Genomic DNA, 25682 nt, shown 5'->3' with positions numbered 1-25682 from the left:
GAGGAACAAGATCCCATGTATCATTTGTCATCAATGAATGATATTCTTCATTCATAGCTGTTTCCCACTGTGGATGGCCTGAAGCTTCTGCAAAAGTGTCAGGATCATGATTCACTGGAGCTTGAGCCAGTAAAGAAGAGGCTCTTTCAAACTGAGAACGTGTACGTCGCTGATCTGTAGGATCACCGGCAAGATCACCTGCTGCATCCCGAGTAGCACGGACCCATCTTGGAAGTTGAGGATCCTGAGAAGGTGGGGAAGGATTATCATCCTCGCTTTCATCATCAGAAGAAGAAATGTTCTCAAAGATAGAAGAGATGGGAAGAGGTGGCACATCCGCTGGACTAGGCTCGCAGGCCGATTTATTTTCATCAAATTTTACATCTCTTCTAATGATAACATTTTTGGACTTAAATGGAATAAGTCTATAGCCTTTTACATCTTCAGAATATCCAACAAAAGTACATTTCTCACTCTTAGGTTCTAAGGCTTTATGCTTTTCATCTGGAATATGGGCCCATGCTTCACTTCCAAACACACGAAAGTGACTTACATCTGGTTTAATGGAACTCCAAGCTTCTTCTGGAGTGATATTCTCTAGAACCTTAGTAGGAGTGCGATTGATTATATAATTTGCACAATTAATTGCTTCGGCCCAAAAACTAAGACTGAGTCCTTTAGATTGCAGCATACAATTAGCCATTTCCTTTAAAGTGCGATTTTTCCTTTCAGCTACACCATTTTGTTGTGGAGTGTATGGAACAGTATGTTGCATTTGAATTCCATTTTCGGTGCAAAAGGTGATGAATGCATTTTTAACATATTCTCCACCATTATCAGTTCTTAGCTTAAGAATTTGATGTCCAGATTGTTTTTCAACGAATGCTTTGAAGGCCAAAAAGGTGGTAAATACTTCGCTCTTGAGTTTTAAGAAGTATACCCAAGTGCGTCTAGAGAAATCATCAATGAAAGTTAAGAAGTACTTGCAGCCAGAGAATGAAGCAACAGGAAGAGGACCACATAAATCACTGTGCACAAGCTGTAAAGGGGCTGAGGCGTGCCAAGAGGCACGTTTGTCAAAACTGTCCCGATGATGTTTTCCGAGTACACATCCGGAACAAACACCATCTTTGCAAGATACCATAGGAAGACCTGTCACCATGTTTTCTTTACATAGATGCTGAAGGGAGCGATAGTTTAAGTGACCATACCGCTCATGCCAAAGTTTGCTCACTTCATCATTATGAGCAACAAATACTGAGGGAAGATGGGATGACCCAAAGTTGTGAAACTTATACAACCTTTTGGAATCATCAGCAAGACCAGTAGCTAGAATCTGTTTAGGATCTTTTAGATCCTTGATTACAACATCATGAGGTGAAAATTCAACGATTTTACCTTCACCTGAATGAGTTATCTGATAGACAGATAGAAGGTTGCAGGATAAGTTTGGAACACATAATACATCATTGAACTGACCATTGTCTAGATGAACAGTTCCAGTCCCTACAACATTAAGAGATCTATCATCACCAACATATATATTTTTGGTGTTACAATCATTTAAAGAAGAAAACATGGCTTCGTTTTTGGCCATGTGACAAGAGGCTCCAGAATCAATGAGCCACTCATGAGAATGAGAAGAAGAAGAAGATACATTTAATGCATAACCAGACTGAGATGATTGACGATGACATGCAGAAAATGCCGTTCCGGAAGTTGAAGTTGAAGTAGGCTCCAGATGGATGTTATGTTTCTTCATTGCGGCTTCCAAGGCTTCCATCTTCTTAAAGCATTTAGATTCTAAGTGGCCATCTCGATTACAAAAGTTACAATGTCTATCAGTCTTCTTCCATTTGTTTTTATTGGGCTTATCATATTGCTGAAATGATCTTTCATCTTGAGGCTGAGTTGGTTTAGGACCATTCCTTTGAGGATAAGACTTCTTAGGATTCTTTGAATTTGGATACTGCTGGGCGGCTAACGCTTTTGTGGAAGAGTTTCCAAGATTAAGAAGACCAAGGTGTAAGAGTTTTTCTTGTTCTCTTATTAAGGAATCACAAAAGGAGTCAAAGGAAGGGGGCTTGTAGTCTTTGCCTTGACAAATGAAAGCTTCCCTGGTAGAATGGAAAGTGGAAACAAACACAGAGTAGGCTGGTCCTAACTTAGTGAGGATGGAATAAATAAGGTTACCATCATCTTTCTTAACTTTAACACCTTCCAAGAGATATCTAAGGTTCTTGAATTTTGACAAGAAATCTTCTATGCAAGAAAAATTATTAGGATCCAAAGTAAGCAGCTCATTTTCAAGTTGATGGGATCTAATTTCATTTTTAATCCCAAAAACTTTAGCAAGTTTTTCTAATGCTTCATGAGGAGTTTCAATTTCTGCAATGTGGAATCTAAGATCAGGAGAAACAGACATTCCTATCAAGCCACGTGCTTGATCTTGTCGATTTTCCCATTTTTCGGCCTTGTCTTCATCTTTGGGTTTCTTCTCTTGGTCTGTGGCTATTCTGAAGAGACCTTTACTTCTAAGTAAATCTCCCATGTAGGCTACCCATTGGAAGTAGTTAGTGCTGTCAAGAATGACTTGGCATGGACTTTCCATTTTTGAAAAACAACTGAAGCTGAAGATGCTGAAAGTAAGTGGTCCAATGGATAGATCTCGAAAAAATAGGCGGTTTTAAAAAAAACGGCTCTGAAAAAGGCTTCCGGATGAAGAAGTTATGGCTTTTTGAAAAAAAAAATTGTTGACGTTGCCGGCAAAGTGCGCGAATGTGCGGGAATGAAAAAATCCGCCCCCACAAAATGGAGACTTGAACCCAAGACCTCTACTCTCTTAAAAGGTCTTTGAACCAATTGATCTATACAAAATATTTGAGAGAGAGAGAGAGAGAGAGAGAGAGAGAGAGAGGGGGGGGGGGGCCTCGATTTGCGTGCTTGCCTTGGGAAGACTCTTTTCCCCTACAAAACACAAAACACAAAACCCAACACGAATATCCAAAGAAAAACGAACCTTACGGCTCGAAGTTAGCTTTAGCCAAAAAACTAGAAATTTAAAAAAAATCTCAAAGTTAGCTTTTAGCCGAAAAACTAAATATTTTCCTCAATGTTTCTGATTTTCCGAGATCACACTAAGGTGCAGGGAAAAGAGCATACGCATGAGAAAAATCCTTTCTTTCTGTTTCTGATTTGCCCAGATCGCACAGAGTCGCAGGGCAAAGAGCATACGCAGAAATGAAAGGTATAGATCCGGGAAAAAAAAAAGGTTAAATAAACCGAAACCGAAATAAGCAGAGAGAAAATGACAGTAAACTGCAAAAAAAAACACTGTATACCTCCCGATCTGAAAAATGACGCAGCTAGGGCTACCGGAAACCTTTTCGCGTGAAACGAAAGGGGTTCCTCACTGAAACAGATGCTCCGAATGCAACAGAGCAGTCCTCTCGGCCCGAAAGCAGTCAGAAACAGCAGATCTAGGAAACGACAGCCGCATGCAGTTCTACCGGCTTCAGATTTGGATCACCAACGGACGCGGCCCTCAAATAGCTCTGATACCATGTAGGAATTTACAGGGTAAGTTCCACAGAAGAATACCAAAAGGACACCGCTCACAACCAGATCTCAAATCAATACACCAGTATTTTTGACGTGGTTAAAACCCTCAGAGTGCAAGGAGGGAAACAGTCCACGGCCTGTCCCAACGTGGGTACAGACAATTTATTAATCAAAGAATGAAAATTTACATAAGCTTCTCTCATGCACGGATTACCCGAACAATGACCCTCCATGCGCTTTAAATAGAACTCATGGACCAATCGGGTGTCAAGCCACGGATCAAGTGTCGGTAATACCGAGGTGAGAGTGAACCGTCGGATCACTACATATCGTGACCGTCGGATTGTAAGTTACAAAATGTACAACGGTAAAGAAACACACTTTACCTAACTCTAACCTAACTCTATACTAGACCAAGTTGAACTTAACTATATCCTATGTGTCGGAATATCCTAACAGTGAAGAGGAGAAATTCTTTCTGCTGGGAGGTGTTGCTGGATTGGGGCCTTCAATGGTTGTAACATTCTCAGAACTTTACTTCTTCCATTAATAAAAGCTATTGAGGTTCTTCTATATGCACTTGTTTCAATGATGTATTGTGATAATTGTATATTTGGTTTATGCTAATCCTTAAATCAGTTATGATTGCATGCTGCTTGTAGTTTCCTTCTTTGTTATTTTGCAGGATCTCATTGTAACTGGGCCAGCAAAAGAGCAAGGAGCTAGGAACAAGCAGCAAAGAGAAGAGTTTGGATTCGACATTAAGCGCAAGGCAACGATTAGTGCATTTCTTCATTCTCTCTTGCTTTCATAAAGAAGTAAACCTTAAGTAGTTTTCTTTACAGTTGTTGCTGAGGTACTATCACCCTTAGAGTGGGATAGGGTCATCCGAGTCGGATACTTTTCCCTACAACACTCCCAAACACCTTAAGTGACTTGTTTACCCCCATTTCATCTTTCTTTTCCTTACACATTGTTATTTTTCCTATCAATATCACGCTTTTAAAAAATATCGAGGACTAAGGTGATTATGCATTATTGTTATGCATTTATTCACTAATCTAGTCTGTATTTTGGTGCATTCATCTACCTAATTACTTTGGGACATTGCATCTCTTTTGCCCAAGTTACAGAAAGTATGATCACTATTTATAAGTCGACCTTAAGAATTTCAATGTGCTTTACCTGAAGAATTCCTTTATAAACATTATGAATCACATAAGCCTTCACTAGTTACCGGAACGTGATGGCCTAGTGCATCAAGCTCGAGTTATCAGAAGAGGCCATCAGAGAAGTTACTGGAAACAATAACGACCTAACAGTTAGAATCCAACTTAGATATTCACACCCATGATCAGTCCAACCAAGACAATCTTGATTTTTGTTGTTTAAGATATCTTTTGAGTACCAGATGATCTTCTTATTTGAGATCATTTTCATATATGTATTGTTAGTTGTACATTTGTGTATTTCTGTAGTATGTGGTATTCATGTTTCTCGATCTAAGCTTGATCTCTTTTAGATTATATATACATTTGTAATCTACCAAACAAGGTTAGTCGTGATATTAGTTTTGAAACACTGTTGCAACCAATTCACCGTTCTAGAATTTATAAACTTTTTGAATGATTTAATATATAAACATTGTTGTTGTTTTTCACTATTGTGTACAGTTTACTCCTGATTGTAGTGCTCCCAGTCAGTCAAGGTCCCCTGAGTTGGGAAGCACTTGCAATTTCATAGTTATATTAATGTGTGAATAACATAAGTCCATTTACAATAATGTATGTTAAATTTTTGAATTCAATTCTTTTATGTAATGTTTTAAGACTCGCGTTATTTCTTATAATGTTCATATTTTGGTGAACTTAATTGTTTGGATGGAGTGAGGGCCCTGTGTGGAGGAATAATGACTCAAGGATCCCACAAAATTTGTGTACGTGACTCTAGGACTCAAAATGGTATTCACCATTTCATTGGTTTTTGTTATGTCCAACATGGTGTGGTTTTCAACATTTATGAGCTAGCTGCATCAATTACTAGGTTGATTGGACATCTTTATGATGTTGATTAATAGAATAAACTTTGAACTTAAATACTTAATTATGTTTGCATGACATGTGAGTAATGAATCCACATTCTATAACCGATAGATCAATAATAGAATGTTGTTACATTTGATCGAGTGTTAACCAATTAAGCATATTTTTTCATATGCTTTGCAAGTACATCATCAGTTTATGATCTTCTGATCGATAATTTAATGTACAATCATTTAAACAATTAAATTGTATGTCACATTGATTCTTTGGAGAGATGGCAATTGGGCTCATTCACACTATTTCGAGGTTTTATTGGTGCATTTAAGGTCTGGCCCCTCATTTAACTCCTTTGTTTTATTAGTTTGGCCTCTATGAAGGCATGGGTTGTTACATTAACACTTAATCCTAAAACCTTATTTGTTTTTGGATATGATTACATTAAATTTATCATTTTTCGTTTGGAGCGCTCCTATTTGGTGGACTATTTTACTATACTTTAGAGTTTCCTTGGAGGAAACACCCTTAAAGGTCATTATTTTATGATTTCATAGAGTGTTTCACATGGTCGAATGCCCAAGACTGAGTGCATTTTACATGAGAGGTGGAAGAATGGCACGCTACTATTTAGTCCATTTGTTTAGGATTTCATTGCTCTAGGGTTTTTAAATTGTCATGAGTATTTGATGGATATTATTTATATATTTCTCATTACAAGAGATATAGGCTATAGAATTAGATGGTATTATTTTCTTGGAAATAGTTTTGAGCTCTAGAACTATATAATATGAGCACCTACTATTATAATAGTTGTTGATGATTTGAAAAAACACCTGTTCTTTGGTTTTGTCTTATAATGAATATTTTATGGATTGAAAATACAATGAATGAAGTTTTTCGTTAATGAGGGGTGCTTCATTTTCTATTATTTTGCCAGTTTAAGTGTTGGAAAGTATACTTGAAGCTGCTACAATAATGCTTCAAGTTATATTGGTAGTTTTATCACTTGGGAGAGGCTTTGAAGATGCACACTCTATTGAAGCCTTTGTTATTTTTGCTTTATGGTTGAAAAAATGAATGGCATGTCATTTCATAGACAAAAATCTTAGGAAATTTTCAACTTAAAGAGGGATCACACCATATTGTTTTTTAATGTTCATGTATGAGCACCTTTGGAAGGGCCTAGTTATCTTTTATTTTCATCTAATTAAATTTGAAATCATTAGAATTTTTCTACTTTTACAATATGAATGAATACTTCTATCTACCCTCCATATTCAACCCACTTTCTCACTTTACGAATCCATATGTCTTTTGAAGTATTATGGAATTATTAGGTACTAGTTTTGTCCCATCAACCACCTTTAAGATCAATTTATAAACCAAATAGGATTTGTTTTACCAAAGCAACTCTTTAATCGCCTTTGAACCTTCTATGTCTAAGATTCAGTAATATTAACCCTAAGGACAACAAATCCCTTCCTCCTCCCACCATATGAGAATTGAGCCGATATTAAGTGAGATGAGGGTCCATAAGGTGACATTGACAACCCACTTGAGTTATCTTTAGTCTTGTACTCAATCTCTGGACTTTTGATTTCAAGTGGAAGATTTATTGGTAGTAGAAATGGGCACCTCCCTAACTTCAGGGGAGAGATCTCATTTCTACGTCATGATGTCTTGGTCTAACCCTTGGTGCTTTTGCACAACTTACCATATTTCACAATGTTGAGTATTGAATTCTTACTGCTTGTATTTGGATAGTTTGTTTTCGTTGTAGATGCATGGTTGAATTCTTGTTGAATTTCATGTGCCTTGATTATGCATGTAGTTTCATTGTGTTATCCTTGAAAATATCATAATGAGAACCTACAAGTTGACTATTAAAATGGTTATGAAAATCTTGAGCCGTGATTTGATCCATTCACTATCTCTAAAATGCATTGGTGGTGATATCATATCTCAATGCTTGAAAAGAATTACGTGCTTGGTTTTTGTGATGCATTGTTTAGCATGGCTTCATATTGGCTGAGAATGAAAGGGAAGATAATGGGAATGATATATTGATATTCTCTTTTGAGAAAATGATATGTTAGTTTGGGCAAGAATTTATGATATTAAATAGTAACAATGGATGAGCTATTTAGTTTTAATATCCTAGTAATTATAAAATTGTTTGAGATTGTGGTTCCAAAACTTATGTGATTTGGTTGAAAGAAGGCCCAAAGAAGAAAGTGCCTACTTTATAGGAGGTCCAAATCATGACATGTGAAAAGGAGTGAGAAAGAACCTTGATGGAGGATCCTAGGTAAGAAATATTGATAACTAGTTGATGGGTTGTTACAACCTCTGTTGTATGCCCAAAATCTTGGAATGATTAACAATTTCAAGCCACTTTTCCCAAAAGGCCTAGATAAATGGATATAAAAATTCAAGGTATTTTAGATTCATTAAAATTGTTTCAACAATCCCAATCCTTTGCTAAAATGATGTGGATGCAATTTTTTGTTTTGGAGAATCCTTTAGAGTATGGGGAAGTAACAAGGTTATGGACTATTTTAGGTGCTAGCCAATACCTATAAGAAAATATATTAGAAAATATTGGTGTTATTCTATTTTCTAATTCTTGCAATACTAATGGAACACCTATACCAAGTTAAGAGTCCCTTCATGTATTATGGACTATTATTGTGAGCCTCCAAAACATTATGTTCCATATCAAATCAATTAGATAGATTTGTTATATTGTTTTCTCCCCTTCAATCACAATTTGATCGCCAAAGAGCTAGTGCTCTTTTATATGGAAAAATGTTAATGTCTTACTTTGTTACATATAATTTTAAACATGTATCCATATGTTTGTTAGGCATGTTCCTTGACTTTGACTTCAAAAAATATAGTGCATTAAATATAATCTCATCCTCCATTATTGCCAAAATCATGGTTTGACACAAATATGCCATTTTGAAATATTTTGATATGTTTTTATTGCAGCTATTGGCTAGCACATAAAATAATTCATAATTTTCTGATTGCACCATATTCTAAATGGTTCTCTAAAGGACACAATTGCTTCCACATTGTTTTAAAAATCATTGGTGGTGTTAAGACAATTTTGACGAATCTAAAATACCTTGAATTTGTTCTTTATGTATTTGGGCCTTTTGTAAAAAGTGGTGCACTAAAATTCTAAATGTTTTCTTGAAGGTCTACTTCCAAAGTTGTTTGACATTGTTAAAAGTATACCATAGACATTGTAACAACCCATCGAGGTATTATCTTCACCAACATATTTTTTTTTTCCGTAATCTCTAGTAGTAGTGTGCCGTCCAAATCCACATCTAACCTTTTCTAGTCATGTAGATGATTTTTTGGAGATGGTTATATCTATATATTTTGATCCACATGACCATGTTGGGCATTTGGAGCACTATTCTTTGTCAAGTATTGACCTCAGGCATCTTCAATGGGGAGTTAACATGAGCACTTGGACATGGGGCGCAAGTTTATGGATGAGTTCCTTGGATTACTTTAGTATTGTTCTTAGTACTTTCATATAGGACCTTTTCTCGATAATCATTAAGGGAAATGCTCTTTTAATGGGTTTGAGTGTTAGGATCACCCCTAGGGATGTAATGGCAGGTTGAAGGGTGCATTATAATAATAATAGTGGAGGTTATTCAATGTAAGTTTAGGTCCACTATGGTTTTAATTATAAATAATGCTTATTGTTGTGGTTAGTATTTAATAAATGTAATATGGCCTTGTTAAAGAAGTTCCACTAGATAGTTAGTAGGTTGTCATAATTAGCATTCTCTTGTTAACAACAAATAAGGATGGAGTCAAAATTCCTATTCCCTTGTTAACAAAAGAATACTAAGGGACTCTTGTTAATTGATTAACATTCTCTTGTTAGAAATAAATAAGGATGCATATGACTAAGAGAAGCTATATAACTCACTAGAAGTTGTTTGAAGCCTAGGTACATGAAATTTCAGAGTGAATAGATATTTGTTTGTCAACCTATTTTCCTTCTCCATATTTCTATACATGACCTTGCTCACTAATAAGTAAGGCATATCTAAGTTAAGCCATGTTTTCCATGGGGGTAATATTCATTGCTTTTTCTAGGAAATCCTTTGCTTGTTGGTCTTTCACTTTAGTTTTCATTTTATCTAATGCTTATAGTCTATTAGCTCAAAACAATTCGAACTATTCCCCTATGGTTTTTCATTTTCAAATTGACAGCAATTTGCTTTGTTTGGGATTTGTATGGTCTAAGAATTTGAAGTGTCTATTTAGTTTTAGTCTTGATCACCTTGGGGTGAATGTATAAAGAGAGTGACTATGTATAACTTTGATCTAAATGAAGTTCACAAGGTTCTCATTAGGCATACCGAAATAAAATAGGCCAACAATAGTTCCTTAATAATGATTTCCTCGAAACTCACAATGCTCAAGCAAGCTAGTGCCATTCATAAAAAAATAACATCATGAAAATTCTTATGTAGAAATAGAATACAATCTTTCTAAAGGCCAAGTACAACATACTTTGATCTTTAGTTCTCTTTCAATGAATGGATTCCCTTTCTCACATCCTCGACACTCGGAACTCTCTACGAGTATACCATGGTTTTTCAAGGATGAATATGTCCATAAAAATTGAGACTCAATGGAGAGTGATTATCAAAGTTCCCCTCACATACGGGTGGGAAGCATAGGACAACATTCACTACTGTTTGGTAAAGGCATTAATGTATATAGTAGATAATTTAGAAATATGTATAGCTTTAGTGCAATCCATGAAGTGTGATAAATGTAAATGTTGTTAACCTTAGCACAACCACCCTCTGCAGGAATGTAAATTTCTATTTTGGTGGAATTAAAAATAAAATTCCTTTGGGTCATGGCTTTGGTAATTGATAACCATTATTTTTTATTAAGCCCTCACAAAACTATTGGTATTGCTAACAATGAAATATTTCCAACATAATTAAGTAGAATATGGTGAATATTTCTTAAATGGGAACTCTTCATGGGCAAATTCCATTAACAAAACCAAAGAAAATTAATATTTGAGCTTTAATATCTCAACTTTAGAAATATGATTGGTTGATTCTTATCATTTGTTTCCTAGTTGTTATGTTATGCATGGTGATTGGCAGGTGACATTGAAGGTAGGAAAATTAGATACAATTAAATCTCACTTTTTGTGATGGCAAGTATTTGAATGAGAACATAACTTAGGTTTCGGTGTCATTCTTATTGTCTAATGTATTGATGTCAACACTTAGCTTAAAGATCCCCAATTAAAATAATAATAATAATAATAACAATAATTTTTTCATGATTTTGCATTATTCTTTTCTTGAAACCCACATTGGTGTGTAGGTTTTTTTTTTCAAACACATGTGATACACACACATCTCTAATATATAAGCCATGAGATATTTTAAATCATGTGACTATTTGATCTATCCCTCATGTGCTTACCTTAAACTTTATTTCCTTCAAGGTCTATCTTTGTTGTAAAGCTTTATAGGTGTATTATTTTTTTCAATAAATTATCAGTTGACCTAACTAGGTTATGGGTCAAGCTAATTACCTAAAATATGAAGAACTTGGTAGATAAATAAATAAATCCTTCCTTTCGTTTAGCTATCACTTTTAAAGTTCTTCATTTGTTGCAATTGCCATTTTTTTATTACCACAACATACACACAATGAATGACCTAAAGCACATCCCACATCTAAGTATGATATTCACCTTGCACTTATAAAGTGATCTACATAAATCATAAAACTTGTAATAATGGAATGCCTCATTTAACACTCTAAATAAATATGATTAATTCATCTTGCTCATATAAAAAAGTGTATAAAATGATGTCAAATTCAAAGCAAATCAAAGTAGGATGATTTTCTTGAAAACTCTATTTTCAACAAGTAAACATTGAAATCACATTGTATAGATGTCATTCCTTACTTCAAATGTAATAGTGAAGCTACCTTCAATCAGTGTGTCCATCATGATATAACCAAGGGTACTTACTACATGAAGCAGCCCACATCACATGAAGCAACACTAAGCATGGTTTTGAGGTATTTGAGAGTTTTCCTCCTCTAGAATAAATAGCCATGTAATTCATTTGTAAAACCAAGTTTGAAGAGAAATTAAATTAATAAAGTGTATGTTTGTTTTGTTAATCAATTTGTTCCTCTCGGCTCTGCATCACCAATGAAACCATAGATTGGACAAACTCCAATGGATCTCATTATTTCTCACACAAAATACACAGTTGCTCCAAATTACCAAATTAACTATATCAACACCAAGCTCAACAATGGTTTTCCAGCAATCCTCTATCCACAAAGCCACTATCATTCTATATTCCCAAAGAACAAGAAAGTCTCAAACTACTTCTCTCCCCTATTAAAAAACGGTAAGGTTTCTTATTAAGGAGACAAGTAGACTGATAGGAACTGAGAAACATGGAAGTATCGATTACTGGACGTGTGAGAAATCCACTAGTCATATTCTCTGCATCCTGCTCCCCTCCTTTTAGAAATTATAAATGTTTTGGTTCAAGGTTACTTGATGTAGCTACTAAATCATAGTTAAGTAGGTCAACTTCTATGATCCAAGTGTTGTAGGAACTTGGAAAACCTTCCCACTTAACAAAATATAGCTTATATGACTTGGATCATGTTGTTGTCTAGCTCTTTTCTTCTTTGGCCAATTTTTGGTCTATTTATTCTCCTCCTCATGCTAATTTTCAATCTTCTGGTCATCATTTGTCCTAACATTTTCACTTATCCTTTTCATGACTTAACAAGGGCTGAATTTCTTGTTATAAGCATCTTTTTGGTAACTTTCCTTGCACAAATGTATCACGACCATTTCTCCCTCCTAAAAGACGGTTTGTCTCATTTGTAGATTAGGATGCATCTTATATTGGTTAGTCATTAACACAATTTGCGCTCCACTTGATGTATGCTACAAATATTCTCCATGAGTCCTTTAAGATTGGCACTGCACAAATTAAGAGCAAATTCAGCTTGGGCTATTACTAAATCCCATTGCCAAGGATTCTCACTCAATAGACACCTTAATAAATTTCCCAAACTCCTATTCAACATCCATGTTTGATTGAACTGAATTTTAGTTCGGTATCCAATCTTTTCTACAAGTCTCTAAAAGTACCCAAATAATTTGGTGTCCTTGTCATTGGTTATAGTTTTGGAAATACCATGTAAATATACAATTTCCCTGAAGAACAAAAACACAACATGACTCACATCATTTGTCTCTCTATAATGTATGGAATGGGCCATTTTGAAAAAGTGGTACTCTAATACAAGAACATAATCATGGACCATTTGGGTACCTTACAAACATAAACAATCTAGTCCACATCTCCTCTACTAGACAAAAATAAAAAATAAAATAAAAAAATCACTCACTATTTGAAAGGTCATCCCTTCCAATGTCCTTCCTCCCAACCCATTGAAGGGCATCTCTCCCACCATTGTTTCTTGCCTTGATCCAAGGGAAATGAAATACTGAAAACCCTTAAACAAAAAGCCATCCAATAGGGTCTTATACACTTAATTTGGAATAACGTTGCCAAAGCACAGATCACTAGCATACTTATTTATCATTTCTTCAAAGTTGACCAACCCGTTACTCATTACCACACATATGAAGCCTTCTACTTGAGGAATCATCGACTACATTGGTTTTACCACTCCTGTGTTGCACTATAATGAATAAGCCTACAAAAATGAAACCTGTTTAGCATGTTTCCAGGACAATTTACATTGGGAATTTATGTATTTCAAGGCTTGATTATCAATCATCAAAATGAATCCTTTATGCAAAGGATAATACCTCCAATATTTAAATGCTTGTACAACTGTATAGAATTCTTTATTTTAAGTTGTATATGTCTATTTAAATATATTTAGTTTCTTACCAAAATATCCACAGGTTTACCTTCTTGGCTTAATGCTCTTCCAATTTCAAGCTTACGTGTTCACGAAGCTTTAAATAGATTGTGATTGGTGGTATTGTTAAACAACTCGTTAATGTTAATCTCACCAATTAAAACCCTGTGGGTAGTCCCATCTAGCCTTTTTTTTAAAGAAATAGGTGCTTCCATGATACCTTTTGAGTTCAAAACTTATAACCTAATGAACCTTTTAACATCATACCAATAGTTCTTCACCTTGATGATAGTTCAGCGAGTAGGCCTCTCAAGAATTGTCTTCATTATTTTTGGATCCATGCTTAGTCCACCTACTGAAATGACATTACCCAAGAATACCAACACAAGACTAACTATTTTTCAAAGTTGATAAACGACTCTTCCACTTGAAGTTAGTCAAGTACCTTCTTATATGTTCTACATGTTTTCCATATTTTTAATAAAATAAGGATATCATCAAAAGAGAATAAGATACATTTTCCAATGATTGATCCTAATACCTACTTTATTTATTATTTGCATGACGGTTGTTAAAACATTCGACAAGCCAAATGGCATCACAATCCACTCAAATAAGCCATCCTTGGTTTTGAAAGCAATTTTCTACCGTTGCCTTCAAAAATTCAAATCTAATGGTACTCATAAGATCAATCTAGGAAAATATCTTGGCACCAAAATTTACATGGCATTCCCCTAAAAAGTTTTCACTGATAAACTGAGGGCAAAAATTTAATCTCCAAATGCTTAGCATCTTTGGTCACATAATCTTACTCTTTCCCTTGTATTTCTTAAAGTTACTTCCCACAATAGAGCAACATAAAACTTCATTTTTGCAGCGTCAATTTTAACCCTTCATGGATCAACTTCTTGAATAGGCTTCCCCATGGGATCTATGGCTCCAACCCAACTCTCCTTTGGGCCTTCGTGGTTTCCTCTGATATTGGATGAGCTTGTGGTGATGTGAGATAGGATCCCTGCAACTACAACTATATCTCCACAATAGAACAGGTAGTTGTTGATTAAGACAAGCTAAGGCTTGTGTTTATGTCTCCTTAGTTGAGAAGGAGTAAGGATCTCCTCCCTGTTTGAGATGGAGTGAGAATTACCTCCCTGGTTGTGAGGGAGTGATGAGGGACACCGTATTCTCCATGTATCATGCACTAGGCCAAGACTAACATTTATAAGTCTAGTGAAGGCATTGGTAGGGAGAATGGAGGATTGGATAGGCATCCGGGACTGATACTCCTTTAGGATTTGGAATCCAAGATAGGAAGTAGTCCTGTGGACCGATACTCTTTGAGAATAGGTCAATGTATCCAATCTAATAGTAGTCAAAGATGACCAATATTCTTTGAGGATTGGGAATCCTAGATAAGAATAATCCTATAAGGACATACATGGTGAACATCTGGATGGGGTTTGTGCCTTGAGAGGAGGTGGTGGTTTTGTCCAAATGTATGCCTCCCAGCATTTTGCTCTAATCTAGTGGAGAGTTAGAGTTTGCTAGTCAAGGCCTTGCTATATTGCAATTTGACAATGTTGGTTATGATGTTGATGCTTGATGGTGGCTTATCAATCCGAACTCTTCTTATGAGAATATTTCAATTTGAGAGTATCCTTGTATCCTGGTCTGTAATTATGAATACCTCCCTTGTTAAGAGAAAGTGTTGGAAATTATAACTAGGTTTGGTCTTCGTAATTATCATTGTACTTGTATCATTTTATTTTCCATGAAAAAACAAAAGAAGAAAAATATTTTTTTATTATTATTATTAGTCAAGCATGTTCTTCATGCTTCTAGGGTTTATGGAGTCAAAAAAATATTTGTCATGAGTCAACTATTGTACAAGAGTCAAGTCCCATTTGGACCTTTGAAAGAAAGTGGAAAAATAATTTTATTTAAGTCAAAATAGTAAATTTTGTCCCCACAAGTCCAAGTCGGCCCTAGAAGGGACCCATTCGACCTCCTTGATGTGTATATATAGAGAGAAGTTCAACCTCATTTTGTCATCACTTGGAAACTTCAATTTCTATGCAAGAGCAAGCAAGAAGACAAGTGAAAATCCTAAGGAAGAAGAGCTAAAGTCAAAGGAGAGAGAAATTTGCCACATGTGAAGTTTTCTACCCTAGTTTCTGTCACACATGTGAAATTTTAGGGAATCACAAAGGCCAAAAATTGCAAACCTGTTGCAGGGGGCGAAATTTGGTTACAAGGGCTGAAAAATAGAATTTGACCAAATTTGAGAGATTTGACTATCGTTGACTTGGTTGAGGAAGGTTTGAAGGAGGGATGACTTGGGTTTTGTGGGAGGTCTTGGTTTTGGATTTCTCACTTTGATTTAATTCTATAAGAAGAGAAGTTGGTTGGGTTTTCCCCCTTGTGGGGTTTGCCCTGGCTTGGAGCCTATATCTTGTGTTCATTGTCTTTTTGTGATCTTCATGTTTATGTTTTGGTAATTGCTTAATGAGAGAACACAATAAAAGTAATAAGAAGCCAACATGTATTCACAAGCAATTATCAAGTAAGAGAAATCAACCCTACCTTGTTGCCCTAGTGAGCCCTTTCTGTGATAGTACATGAATTGTTGTAGAGTCCTATGACAGTATGTGAGCTACTGTGGAGACTTTTCTATAATAGTATGTGAACCACCGTGGAGCCTTTCTATGACTAGTATGTGAGCTCCTGTGATATATCTCTATGATGCTCTGTGAAGGAATCTATGTACAAACCTATGAGGAAATCAATGTTGAGAAATCAATAGGCTTGTAGATTAGGGATGATTTCTCCTACTTGATAATTACTTGTGAATATATGTTGGCTTCTTTATTAAATTTTTATGTTCTCTTCTTTCATCAAGAAATTGCCAAAAGTACAAAAACATGAAGATCACAAGAGACAAGAACACAAAGATATAGGCTCCAAGCGAGGGCAAAAATCCCACAAGGGGGAAAACCCAGAAAAACCCACTTCTTATAGAATCATATCAAAGTTAGATATCCAAGACCCAAGACCAAGACCAAGACAGTCACAAAGAACCTAAGTCATCCCTCGTCCAAGTCTCTTTCATCAAAACAAAGTCACCAAAGTCAATGTTGGTCAAATCTCTGAATTTTGGTCCATCCCTGAAAATTCGACCTCCCTAAAATCTCGGACCCTAAAATTTTGGCCCTATAACATCCTCAAAAAATCACAAAAGAAGCTTGCATGTGTGAACAGAAATTAGGGCAGAAATAAATTTGTTTCTCTCCTTTTTTCTTCTTTCTTATACTTCGCCAATTTTTCTTCTTTATCTTGCACAAAAATCGAGTAATCGAACATGTGGAGCACAGTTTCCAAAATATAATTGTTTGACCATATCAAGAGACACACCTTATGGGCTTTGCCAACTTGTCCATTTGGAGGGCCGACTTGATCTTGTGGTGAAAAAATAACTCTTTTCGACTCAAAAAAGTTTTTTTCTTTTTCTAACAAATAGTCCAAATGGTACTTTGACATATGACAATTCTTCTTTTTGATTCAATAAACCCTAAAAGCATGAAGAAGAACATGTTTTGACTAGAAAATAATAATAATAATAAATTTCTTTTTTTTCTTCTTTTTGCTTTTGCATGAAATACATATTGATACAAGTACAAAGATAATTATGAAGATCGAACCTAGTTAAATTTGCGACACTCCCTCTTAACTAGGGAGGTATTCATAATTACACAAGATACAAGGATACTCTCAAATTGAAATATTCTCATAAGACGAATTTGAATTGATAATCATCACCAAGCATCATCACTGTAAGCAGCATTGTCAATTACAAAATAGCGAGGCCTTGATTTCTCTAACTTTTCACTATATTAGAGCAAAATGTTGGGAGGCATATATTTGGGCACCACATTGCCTCTCAAGGTCATCAAGTATGTCCTTACAGGACTATTCTTATCTTGGATTCCCAACCTTCAAAGAATATCTATCCTCTTCAAGACTACTCTTATCTTGGATGCCCTACCCCATCCTCAAAAAGTATCGGTCCTCAGGACTACTCCTATCTTGAATACCATTCCTCAAGGAGCTTATCCAATACTCCATTCTCCCTACCAATGCCTTCACTAGACTTATGGTTGTGAGTCTTGGGCTAGTGCATGACACATGGAGAATATGGTGTCCATCCTCACTTCCTCTCAACCAGGGGGGAAATCCTTATTTCCTCTCAACCAGGGAACATAACCACAAGCCTTGGCTTGTCTCATTCATCAACTACTTGTTCTTTCATGGAGATCTAGTTGTAGCTTGTAGGGCTTACATCAAATCATACCGAGCTTTGATCTTCATTGATCTTTATCAATCTTCACATAGCTTTACCATGTCATCAAGTAGTTCGTTAAACATCTTATGGAACCAAACTTCTTCATAACCGATTGCTCAAGCCTTCACACCTTTCTTTGTAACAAGAAAATTCTTTTATGCTCTTTAAATAAATTATATCAACTTCCAATCATCATCAACATCAGTGTTGCCAATCAACGTGCTCCTGGATCAAACCAACCAGTTGTAGATACAACGATATGAGAACCCTTTAACTACTTGCTAAAGGATATTGCCCTTATCAGTCATGTCAAATATTATATCCATCAAAGATTCTTCAAGCCAATTTCTACCTCTAGATCCTTTTTAATTTGATATTACTTCCTTCTTATTGTTAGCTTCTCATCATGTTAGCTCCCAAACATAAGTAGTATCTTTAGCAGCATTAGTACTTGTTAATCAAACCAATCAGATGTCCCTCTTTTCAACCGAGGTAGGTCATAATCGACTTTTCCTTCTTTCTTCTAGTCTTCATGCTTTGCCATGTTCTCTCAATTCTTCCTTCCGCTGATCAAGCTTATAGATAGATCTTGACTTGACCTACACCTTTTATTAGAAAATTACAAAAGAACAAAAAGGCAAAGTACAAAGATAAAATAGTAATAGTAGTAATCAAGGAAATGTAGGGTACTTATCTTTATGAAGAGGGCTAGCTCCCTTTTAATCTTAGACTTGTTCACCAACCTTGCCTCCATATCACCATGACATCATTCCTGTCAAACTAAGTTGTTCTTTCTACAGCGGAAACAATTAGTTAGGGTTTCTATTCCTAAGGTTTTTCTTCTTATTGCAAACTTTGCTAGGGTTTACAAACCCTAGATGCCATAGTCTCCAAGACCTGTCACTTAAAATATTGCAAAATTCTACATCCACACTAGAGAGTTAGTTACAAAGCCCTATATTATTCAAGGTCTTCAAGAACTGTCATGTTAGAAATTGCAAATTATGCAAAGCAAACCCCGGAAATGCAATCTTTCTATGCGAGAGATGTAGTTCATTTCAATTCTTGTTTTTAGAAACCTAGTCTTCTATGCACAAAAAGGCTTCAAATGTTAACAAGTCAATGCTCTTTGCAACATATCTACACATATCCACTATATCCTTCAAGAGCATTAGATTATCATCTTAGCATGCCTATAATTGACATAGGCTATTAATCACAAATGAACAAGGACTATATGCACCTCTTTTAACTTTACCTGTTTTCCACTGCCTTCAGTATGGTACTATATTGTAACTAGTAGAGACTGCTTAAAAAAGACATGCTTATGTTATATTTGGACTTCTCATTCAATTCTGTCCAGACACTTCTGCAACCGGGTCTCATACGGTTTTTCTTTTAGGATATAAGTCGGCTTCATGGTGTAAGTCATCCTCCTTTCAAGCAAACATCTAGATGGTATAGTCACAACGATGCTTCAGATTCTTTGCATAGGTTCTTGGGCTTAAGTGACCATGGACAAGTTGGCAAGCCCATAAGGTGTGTCTCTTCATATGGTCAAACTATGTTTGACGATATGAAGAGTTTTTGGCCTCTACCTCAGCCCTAGAACTTCGCATAGGTCACATAATTTCATGTCTCAAAGCTTCAAAACTTTGCATTATTTCACTTCAGAACTTCACGCTTACTTCACTGAAATAGAGCTTCATAACATTCACATTTTTCTTATGCTTCAGATTTCGTATTACTTACAGAGAATTGTGCCTCAGAATTTGTCATAGATAATTTACATATAATTCTTCCACTGAGCTCCCAAAGATGATTTACATAGCTTCGGTCTCTTCCACAGGAATGAGCTTCTTCTAGTCAAAAATTTGATCAGTGGTTGTAATAATTCCTTTCGTTGTAGTTACACACTTTATAATAATGGTTGGTCTTGGACCTACTGCACGCATTGGATTACTTCTACCATAATTCACACTTTACACACCAATGTTCACAGAAATATGTCACTGACTTTGAATCAAGCTACCATCGAATTTTTGGATTGCTTCACAAGTTTTGAATTTTGTTGAAGTATCACAACAGAATCAGAATGTTCCCAAAAGCTACCACGTATCACGTTGGTCTTGGACCTAGTACCTACTGCACGCCTTGGATTACTTCTACCATAATTCACACTTTATACACCAATGTTCACAGAGATATGTCACTGACTTTGAATCAAGCTACCATCGAATTTTTGGAATGCTTCACAAGTTTTGAAATTTGTTTAAGTATCACAACAGAATCAGAATAGTTCCCAAAAGCTACCACGGGTCACAGAGTAATATCATAAAACTTGTCCATAGAGAAAACATGTGGGCATAACTCAGATGCCACAGAAGAAATGCGGCTACAGACCTGTATTGCCTTGGAGAAAATGTGTTGTTTATGTGGTTCAATAAGTTCTCTTCTCCATGTTTCTTACAAAACAGATATTCTTATCATACCATAAGAAATAAGACTGAACACACCTTTTGCTGAGCTCAGATTTTAAACAAAAGTATAATGATAGTAATTTGGATGACAGAATATAAGTTTTGGACCTCCTTGAACAAGTGCTCAGATTTTGAATCATGCTACAGATTTTGGTTAAGGCTTCAGTGAACTCGGGATGTATACCATAGAAAGAATTTTTGGATGTCTCAGTCCTTGACTATTGCCTTTAGATGCCTCTGCTCCTTTTTAGTATTCTTTTCTAGAGAGATATATATCTTCAGATAAGCCAACAAGATGTGATCTTCAATCTGCCTTTCCCTTCACCTTAGCTATTCAAGAGCTATTCAAGATCCAATCTGAAGGAAGCACGAAGTATGTACACTCTCAAAAGGCAGTCCGAATTCTCTTACTGTGACAACTTTCTGAATTAATGAAAATTTCGTGATAATATCTGAAACTCTGAGGATCCGTAGGACATTACTCTGTGATATATGAGAAGGACAGAGTAGAAATTTATTATAATCTGAAGATGGCCTCGGGACACTTCTCTTTGGAGAATCACCATGTGGTATATAGTTTGATAAAGAGACTGAATCATCTTCAAGCAGAAACCTTGTGTATAAACTCTGTTGTAAGCATACTATTGACAAACGTTCGAAGAACACTGATATTCGAACTTTACCTGAAGTTGTTCTTGTCCAAGTTAAGACAGGTCCGAATTGATGATCTTGTATACTAGGCCAATACCTAGTGACTTGCTAAGCAACCTCTTTTGTTGGGTGTATAAGGTCGAGATCCCTGAAGGAAAATTCTGTGTTTTTAGGGACAAGATCCCTGAGGGTTATGTCTTCCTCAAGCATACCTCCATGAAAAAGTTCTAGATTCCACTTGGGCAAGGTTTTATGTAATTCTGAGACTCTTTATGTGTGAAGACCTGTAGACAGTTTGATCCCCTGAAGTTGACTCCTTTACAGTGGAGGACCACCCTGTCAGCTAATGGAGAATCACCTTGCTATGACTGTGCACATGCAATCCATTTGAACCGAGAGGAACATTGCTAGCAGCTTGAAAGAATTCTCTGTGGTCCAACAACTAGAAGTCTGAGGCATCTCTGTTACTGGGGGATGACATTCATCTGTTGAAGGTATGAACAGGGAAAATTGACAAGGTATGTATCTTGTTTTTCATTCTTCAAGATCTAGGCCTGAATATTTGTTGAGGTTTCCTTCCTAAGTTGAAATGCTCTTGATCATATTGCTGAAGAGCTGTTGAAACATGAGGGTCTAAAAGGATATATCATATATTGAATAGGTAGGAATATTCTCTCTTGTGAACTAAATCATTAGTGAAGCTCCATAGAAGACACATGGTTAGCAATTCTAGAATTTGTAACTAACATATGCATTCTTGTAGAAATTGCAATTAGATTGGCAGGTTCTGGGGATTTGGATATCGGCCCTTGATAGGGCTGTGGATTCAGAGGGAGCTTTGAATCCAAAAAGAACCTTGAATTTAAAATAAGCTTTGGACTCGAAGGGAGCAGTTTAATTCTCAAGTTTTGAGGCATGTCTTTAAGAATTATATTTTAAAGCCAAAGTTGTGATAGGCCTTTGACAAGCCTCTGTCCTAGATGAAGTACTTGCACTTCAAGGACAAGCTTAGACTTGTTAAGATAGGTTTTCTCAGTAAGAGGATAGACATATTCCCTGTGTCATGTTTGACCAAATTAGGGAATATGATTCAATAGCATCATGGACAGACATTTTACCTAGGGATAGTGGTCCAGTATGGGACAATCATTCTACCCTAGAGAATGATCCGGTAGATGACAGTCATTCTTCCCGTGTCAAGGAAGAATGGTCATTTAGTAGGTGTCTTTTTTGTGTTGGCCTAGTCACTTTATTAGAGTGGGTGCCTTTGTGAGGCTTGATTACTTGTTGATTGAAGCCTAGAGTGAGGCTACTAGTATGTATACCATGAGGTTAAGGCGCCCCAACGAGATAATGGTGACTAGTTGTTGTACCTCAGGCTAGGTAGCCTGTATGATGGTACATAGTATTGGTGTACCTTAGGTTGGGTAGCCTATATGATGCTACATAGGGCAGATACATTGGCAGTAGCCCAGATGGTATCCAGATCCTAGGAACAGTATATGTTAATTTAATGCCTTGGCAACAGCCAAGATGGTACCTAGATCCCTAAATCAACATGTCTTTTGGATTGGTATCTTGGCAACAACCTAGAGTCCTGAAGAAGCATGTCTATGGGGTTGGTACCTTGGCTTTGGAAAAAGAGCTCTTATCATTGCGACCTTGATTGATCTAACTCCAAATCTATCATGTAAAGATTGTTTTGCACCATATGGTTTTTCACAAAGTGCCTCTTACGTACTTACCAATCAATGCTGCTTTTCTGCATTTCACCATTGGGGCATACTGTACGAGAGCATTATTTGGGAAATAATAGGACTGAACAATACAGTGAAAAATCTGCAATTTTAGAGGAATTTAAGATGTCAATGACTATAGAGTAAAATTTAAAATACACCTGGTTGCCCGATTCATTCAAGCTAAAAAAACAATGTACTTGCAATTCCTTTCCTTGAGGTCAGTGTGGAAAGTCGTCATCGTTGAGCTTTTAAAGGAAGAGACCAAGAAGTTTGTTGGGTTTAAATTTTGCAAAAAGCATTCAAATTCGCAGGAAAGAAAAACTGTAAAATAATACAGGGGATGAAAATACACACATCCCTTGACAACTAAGATCATCGTATTACCTTAATATGTTAACCATTTTTTTGCAATACATGGAACACTTAAACTATGATATATGCTTTGCAATCTTTTGCAATTCCTGAAACACTACAACTCCACTTTAAGCATGAAAAATTCATTTACTACCGTCGAAATCCTCTATCATCTTGTAGAAGGGAAGATAAACAACAAATATTTCCTAACAAATCCACTTTGTAATGGGGACAAATCAAACCTAGATGCAAACTTGCTTGGGTCCTACACACGTTTGGATTGTCCTTATATTCACATTATGCAAAGCAATAAACAACAGCGATGCATGGGAATTATGTGCCCATATGACACGATATTATAGCTTCGATGAAGAGCAAAGGAGTTAAAATAATTAGCTCCATAATCATTGAGTCGACAGCTAGTGCACGAAAGCAAGAAAGCAGTAGACATCGAAGATGGATGCTTTACACATACAAATGATAAAACTTCTCAAATTGGGCATGCCATTGAAACTTATACACCCATCAAGACAGGTAGAATAGAAATAGAAGTTAGCCCATGTACAAACACCAAACAACATCAATTAAATTCCAACATATATTAAATCATCGAATAATTTGAACATGCAGTTTTATTCCAATCACAAAAGTACAAGTGCATAATTCACATAACATTGAGTCCACAGCTAGTGCACGAAAGTACTAAAGCAGTAGGCATTGAACATGCTTTACACATACAAATGATAAAACTTCTCAAATTGGACATGCCATTGAAACTCAAACATCCATCAAGACAGGTAGCCGAGATATAGAAGTTAGCTCATGTACAAACACCAAACAATATTAATTAAATTCCAACATATATAAAAGCATCGAATAATTTGAACATACGGTTTTATTTCAATAACAAAAGTAAAAGTGCATAATTCGCATAACATTGCCAACCGATACAGCCCCTAATCTTTGTAATGGAATGTCTAACAACAGAGAATACGAAGCCAACATCTAAAACTGATAAAAACACGAAGCCTTTACACAGGAAGGCTTATCGTCGAGTGAAATTCATTCCCCACAATCTCAAAGGCCACCGCGCAGACGCAAGACAAGGTGGAGGGTGGATTCCTTTTGAATGTTGTAATCGGCGAGTGTTCGGCCATCCTCCAGCTGCTTCCCGGCAAAAATGAGCCTCTGCTGATCAGGAGGAATACCTTCCTTGTCTTGAATCTTAGCCTTCACGTTGTCAATCGTATCAGAGCTCTCAACCTCCAGTGTGATGGTCTTGCCTGTTAACGTCTTCACAAATATCTGCATACCACCACGGAGGCGAAGGACAAGATGCAGCGTAGATTCCTTCTGAATGTTGTAATCGGCTAGAGTCCTCCCATCTTCAAGTTGCTTCCCTGCAAAGATCAATCTCTGCTGATCCGGAGGAATCCCCTCCTTATCTTGAATTTTGGCCTTGACGTTGTCAATAGTGTCTGAGCTCTCAACTTCAAGCGTGATTGTTTTTCCGGTCAGGGTTTTGACAAAGATCTGCATCCCTCCTCTGAGACGGAGAACAAGGTGAAGAGTCGATTCCTTCTGGATGTTGTAATCGGCGAGAGTGCGTCCGTCCTCGAGCTGTTTTCCAGCAAAAATCAGCCTCTGCTGATCGGGTGGAATCCCTTCCTTGTCTTGAATTTTGGCCTTGACATTGTCAATTGTATCAGAGCTTTCAACTTCCAGAGTGATAGTCTTCCCAGTGAGTGTCTTGACAAAGATCTGCATTCCCCCTCTTAGACGGAGAACAAGGTGAAGAGTCGATTCCTTCTGGATGTTGTAATCTGCGAGAGTACGTCCGTCCTCCAGCTGTTTTCCAGCAAAGATCAGCCTCTGCTGGTCGGGTGGAATCCCTTCCTTGTCTTGAATTTTAGCCTTAACGTTATCAATAGTGTCTGAGCTCTCAACTTCAAGCGTGATTGTTTTTCCGGTCAGAGTTTTGACAAAGATCTGCATCCCTCCTCTGAGACGGAGAACAAGGTGAAGAGTCGATTCCTTCTGGATGTTGTAATCGGCAAGAGTGCGTCCATCCTCGAGCTGTTTTCCAGCAAAGATCAGCCTCTGCTGATCGGGTGGAATCCCTTCCTTGTCTTGAATTTTAGACTTCACATTGTCAATTGTGTCAGAGCTTTCGACTTCCAAGGTGATGGTCTTGCCAGTGAGGGTTTTGACAAAGATCTGCATTCCTCCTCTGAGACGGAGGACGAGGTGAAGAGTGGATTCCTTCTGAATGTTATAATCTGCGAGTGTTCGGCCATCCTCAAGCTGTTTTCCAGCAAAAATGAGCCTCTGCTGATCAGGAGGAATTCCCTCCTTGTCCTGGATCTTCGCCTTTACATTGTCAATAGTGTCTGAGCTCTCGACCTCGAGAGTTATGGTTTTCCCGGTCAATGTCTTCACAAATATCTGCATTTTGAAATCTAAAATTTGCAAACAAAACACCTGCACAGAGGAAGCGCACAATTAGAGTCTCCGCATAACCCCAAACCCTCACATAATATATAATGAAGCCTTAAAGTTACTCATAACACAT

The 25682-nt window shown here is 36.6% G+C and overlaps 1 pseudogene across 1 annotated transcript in view; it reads right to left on the bottom strand.

The window, feature by feature from the left end:
* The window catches only part of LOC149214288 (polyubiquitin-like), a 172933-nt pseudogene that overhangs the window by 146838 nt on the left and 413 nt on the right, over positions 1-25682 (bottom strand). The window contains exon 2 of the transcript XR_016250911.1: positions 24184-25591. The product of XR_016250911.1 is annotated as a polyubiquitin-like (transcript). The remainder of the gene's footprint in view (positions 1-24183; positions 25592-25682) is intronic.

The sequence above is a fragment of the Pinus tabuliformis genome, chromosome 1_1 (genome assembly GCF_031772625.1).
Source record: "Pinus tabuliformis cultivar Carrire ecotype Pingquan chromosome 1_1, CPIR1, whole genome shotgun sequence".
NCBI classification, from domain to species: Eukaryota; Viridiplantae; Streptophyta; class Pinopsida; order Pinales; family Pinaceae; genus Pinus; species Pinus tabuliformis.
Note: the sequence above shows the minus strand (reverse complement) of the source record. Positions and strands in the feature narration are given on the sequence as shown.